The following is a 6193-nucleotide window of genomic DNA, read 5'->3' as shown; positions in this document are numbered from 1 at the left end:
ATCCTCTATCTTATCCTATCATCTAGCCTATCCTATCTTCTATCCTATCCTATCCTATCCTATCCTCTATCCTATAATATCCTCTATCCTATAATATCCTCAATCCTATTCAATTCTCTATCCTACCCTCTATCCTATCCTATCCTCTATCCTATCCTATCCTCTATTATATCCTATCCTCTATTCTATCCTATCCTCTATCCTATCCTATACTCAATCCTATCGTATCCTCTATCCTATTCTATCCTATATCCTATCCTATCCTCTATCCTATCCTATCCTCTATCCTGTCCTATCCTCTATCCTATCCTATTCTCTATATTATCTTATCCTCTATACTATCCTGTGCTCTATTCTATCCTATCCTCTATCTTATCCTATCATCTAGCCTATCCTATCTTCTATCCTATCCTATCCTATCCTATCCTCTATCCTATAATATCCTCTATCCTATAATATCCTCAATCCTATTCAATTCTCTATCCTACCCTCTATGCTATCCTATCCTCTATCGTATCGTATCCTCTATCCCATCCAATCCTCTATCCTATCATCTATCCTATCCTATCCTCAATCCTATCCTATCCTCTATCCTATTCTATTCTCTATACTATCCTATCCTCTATCCTATCCTATCCTCTATCGTATTCTATTCTCTATCCTATCCTATACTCTATCCTATCCTATCCTCCATCCTATCCTATCCTATCCTCTATCCTATCCTATCCTCTATCCTGTCCTATCCTCTATCCTATCCTATTCTCTATATTATCTTATCCTCTATACTATCCTGTACTCTATCCTATACTATCGTCTATCCTATCCTCTCCTCTATCCTATCCTATCCTCTGACCTATCCTATCCTCTGTCCTGTCCTATCCTCTATCCTATCCTATCCTCCATCCTATCCTCCATCCTATCCTATCCTCTATCCTATCCTATCCTCTATCCTGTCCTATCCTCTATCCTATCCTATTCTCTATATAATCTTATCCTCTATACTATCCTGTACTCTATTCTATCCTATCCTCTATCTTATCCTATCCTCTACCATATCCTATCCTCTATCCTATTCTATCCAATCCTATCCTATCCTCTATCCCATAATATCCTCAATCCTATTCAATTCTCTATCCTACCCTCTATCCTATCCTATCCTCTATCGTATCTTATCCTCTATCCCATCCAATTCTCTATCCTACCCTCTATCCTATCTTATCCTCTATCGTATCGTATCCTCTATCCTATCCAATCCTCTATCCTACATCTATCCTATTCTATCCTATATCCTATCCTATCCTCTATCCTATCCTATCCTCTATCCTGTCCTATCCTCTATCCTATCCTATTCTCTATATTATCTTATCCTCTATACTATCCTGTGCTCTATTCTATCCTATCCTCTATCTTATCCTATCATCTAGCCTATCCTATCTTCTATCCTATCCTATCCTATCCTATCCTCTATCCTATAATATCCTCTATCCTATAATATCCTCAATCCTATTCAATTCTCTATCCTACCCTCTATCCTATCCTATCCTCTATCCTATCCTATCCTCTATTATATCCTATCCTCTATTCTATCCTATCCTCTATCCTATCCTATCCTCTATCCTGTCCTATCCTCTATCCTATCCTATTCTCTATATTATCTTATCCTCTATACTATCCTGTACTCTATCCTATCCTATCCTCCATCCTGTCCTATCCTCTATCCTATCCTATTCTCTATATTATCTTATCCTCTATACTATCCTGTACTCTATCCTATCCTATCCTCTATCGTATCTTATCCTCTACCCTATCCTATCCTCTATCCTATCCTATCCTCTGTCCTATCCTATCCTCTATCCTATCCTATCCTCCATCCTATCCTATCCTCTATCCTATCATATCCTCTATCCTATCCAATCCCCTATCCTATCGTCTATCCTATCCTATCCTCTATCCTATCCTATCCTCTATCCTATCCTATCCTGTATCGTATCCTATCCTGTATCGTATCCTATCCTCTATAATATCCTATCCTCTATCCTATCCTATCCTCTATCCTATCCTATCCTCTATCCTATCCTATCCTCTATCCTATCCTATCCTCTATCCTATCCTATCCTCTATCCTGTTCTATCCTGTATCGTATCGTATCCTCTATGCCATCCAATTCTCTATCCTACCCTCTATGCTATCCTATCCTCTATCGTATCGTATCCTCTATCCCATCCAATCCTCTATCCTGTCCTATCCTCTATCCTATCCTATTCTCTATATTATCTTATCCTCTATACTATCCTGTACTCTATTCTATCCTATCCTCAATCCTATCCTATCCTCTATCCTACCTTATCATATCCTCTATCCTATCCTATCCTCTATCCTATCCTATCCTATCCTATCCTCTATCCCATAATATCCTCAATCCTATCCAATCCTCTATCCTATCCTCTATCCTATCCTATCCTCTATCCTAGCTTATCATATCCTCTATCCTATCCTATCCTCCATCCTATCCTCCATCCTATCCTATCCTCTATCCTATCCTATCCTCTATCCTGTCATATCCTCTATCCTATCCTATTCTCTATATTATGTTATCCTCTATACTATCCTGTACTCTATCCTATCCTATCCTCCATCCTGTCCTATCCTCTATAATATCCTATTCTCTATATTATCTTATCCTCTATACTATCCTGTACTCTATCCTATCCTATCCTCTATCGTATCTTATCCTCTACCCTATCCTATCCTTTATCCTATCCTATCCTCTGTCCTATCCTATCCTCTGTCCTGTCCTATCCTCTATCCTATCATATCCTCTATCCTATCCAATCCCCCATCCTATCGTCTATCCTATCCTATCCTCCATCCCATAATATCATATACCCTATCCTATCCTCTATCGTATCGTATCCTCTATCCTATCCAATTCTCTATCCTACCGTCTATCCTAGCATATCCTCTATCGTATGGTATCCTCTGTCCTATCCTATCCTCTATCCTATCCTATCCTCTATCCTATCCTATCCTCTATCCTATCATATCCTCTATCCTATCCAATCCCCTATAATATCGTCTATCCTATCCTATCCTCTATTATATCCTATCCTCTATTCTATCCTATCCTCTATCCTATCCTATCCTCTATCCTGTCCTATCCTCTATCCTATCCTATTCTCTATATTATCTTATCCTCTATACTATCCTGTACTCTATCCTATCCTATCCTCCATCCTGTCCTATCCTCTATCCTATCCTATCCTCTATAATATCGTATCCTCCATCCTATAATATCATATATCCTATTCTATCCTCTATCGTATTGTGTCCTCTATCCTATTCAATTCTCTATCCTACCCTCTATCCCAGCCTATCCTCTATCGTATGCTAACCCCTATCCTATCCATTCCTCTATCGTATTCTATTCTCTATCCTATCCTATCCTCTATCCTATCCTATCCTCTATCCTATCCTATCCTCTATCCTGTCCTATCCTCTATCCTATCCTATTCTCTATATAATCTTATCCTCTATACTATCCTGTACTCTATTCTATCCTATCCTCTATCTTATCCTATCCTCTACCATATCCTATCCTCTATCCTATTCTATCCAATCCTATCCTATCCTCTATCCCATAATATCCTCAATCCTATTCAATTCTCTATCCTACCCTCTATCCTATCCTATCCTCTATCGTATCTTATCCTCTATCCCATCCAATTCTCTATCCTACCCTCTATCCTATCTTATCCTCTATCGTATCGTATCCTCTATCCTATCCAATCCTCTATCCTACATCTATCCTATTCTATCCTATATCCTATCCTATCCTCTATCCTATCCTCTCCTCTATCCTGTCCTATCCTCTATCCTATCCTATTCTCTATATTATCTTATCCTCTATACTATCCTGTGCTCTATTCTATCCTATCCTCTATCTTATCCTATCATCTAGCCTATCCTATCTTCTATCCTATCCTATCCTATCCTATCCTCTATCCTATAATATCCTCTATCCTATAATATCCTCAATCCTATTCAATTCTCTATCCTACCCTCTATCCTATCCTATCCTCTATCCTATCCTATCCTCTATTATATCCTATCCTCTATTCTATCCTATCCTCTATCCTATCCTATCCTCTATCCTGTCCTATCCTCTATCCTATCCTATTCTCTATATTATCTTATCCTCTATACTATCCTGTACTCTATCCTATCCTATCCTCCATCCTGTCCTATCCTCTATCCTATCCTATTCTCTATATTATCTTATCCTCTATACTATCCTGTACTCTATCCTATCCTATCCTCTATCGTATCTTATCCTCTACCCTATCCTATCCTCTATCCTATCCTATCCTCTGTCCTATCCTATCCTCTATCCTATCCTATCCTCCATCCTATCCTATCCTCTATCCTATCATATCCTCTATCCTATCCAATCCCCTATCCTATCGTCTATCCTATCCTATCCTCTATCCTATCCTATCCTCTATCCTATCCTATCCTGTATCGTATCCTATCCTCTATAATATCCTATCCTCTATCCTATCCTATCCTCTATCCTATCCTATCCTCTATCCTATCCTATCCTCTATCCTATCCTATCCTCTATCCTATCCTATCCTCTATCCTGTTCTATCCTGTATCGTATCGTATCCTCTATGCCATCCAATTCTCTATCCTACCCTCTATGCTATCCTATCCTCTATCGTATCGTATCCTCTATCCCATCCAATCCTCTATCCTGTCCTATCCTCTATCCTATCCTATTCTCTATATTATCTTATCCTCTATACTATCCTGTACTCTATTCTATCCTATCCTCAATCCTATCCTATCCTCTATCCTACCTTATCATATCCTCTATCCTATCCTATCCTCTATCCTATCCTATCCTATCCTATCCTCTATCCCATAATATCCTCAATCCTATCCAATCCTCTATCCTATCCTCTATCCTATCCTATCCTCTATCCTAGCTTATCATATCCTCTATCCTATCCTATCCTCCATCCTATCCTCCATCCTATCCTATCCTCTATCCTATCCTATCCTCTATCCTGTCATATCCTCTATCCTATCCTATTCTCTATATTATGTTATCCTCTATACTATCCTGTACTCTATCCTATCCTATCCTCCATCCTGTCCTATCCTCTATAATATCCTATTCTCTATATTATCTTATCCTCTATACTATCCTGTACTCTATCCTATCCTATCCTCTATCGTATCTTATCCTCTACCCTATCCTATCCTTTATCCTATCCTATCCTCTGTCCTATCCTATCCTCTGTCCTGTCCTATCCTCTATCCTATCATATCCTCTATCCTATCCAATCCCCCATCCTATCGTCTATCCTATCCTATCCTCCATCCCATAATATCATATACCCTATCCTATCCTCTATCGTATCGTATCCTCTATCCTATCCAATTCTCTATCCTACCGTCTATCCTAGCATATCCTCTATCGTATGGTATCCTCTGTCCTATCCTATCCTCTATCCTATCCTATCCTCTATCCTATCCTATCCTCTATCCTATCATATCCTCTATCCTATCCAATCCCCTATAATATCGTCTATCCTATCCTATCCTCTATAATATCCTATCCTCTATCCTATCCTATCCTCTATCCTATCCTATCCTCTATCGTATCGTATCCTCTATGCCATCCAATTCTCTATTCTACCCTCTATCCTATCCGATCCTCTATCCTATCATATCCTCTATCCTATTCTATTCTCTATACTATCCTATACTCTATCCTATCCTATCCTCTATCCTATCCTATCCTCTATCCTCTCCTATCCTCTATCCTATCCTATTCTCTATATTATCTTATCCTCTATAATATCCTGTACTCTATTCTATCCTATCCTCTATACTATCCTATCCTATCCTATTCTCTATCCCATAAAATCCTCAATCCTATCCAATCCTCTATCCTATCCTCCATCCTATCCTCTATCCTATCCTATCCTCTATCCTATCCCATCCTCTATCCTATCCTATCCTCTATCCTAGCCTATCCTCTATCCTATCCTATCATATCCTCTATCCTATCCTATCCTCTATCCTATCCTATCCTCTATCCTATCCTATCCTCTATCCTATCCTATCCTCTATCCTGTCCTATCCTCTATCCTATCCTATTCTCTATATTATCTTATCCTCTATA

The sequence above is a fragment of the Halictus rubicundus genome, unplaced genomic scaffold (genome assembly GCF_050948215.1).
Source record: "Halictus rubicundus isolate RS-2024b unplaced genomic scaffold, iyHalRubi1_principal scaffold0019, whole genome shotgun sequence".
Taxonomy (NCBI): Eukaryota; Metazoa; Arthropoda; class Insecta; order Hymenoptera; family Halictidae; genus Halictus; species Halictus rubicundus.
Note: the sequence above shows the minus strand (reverse complement) of the source record.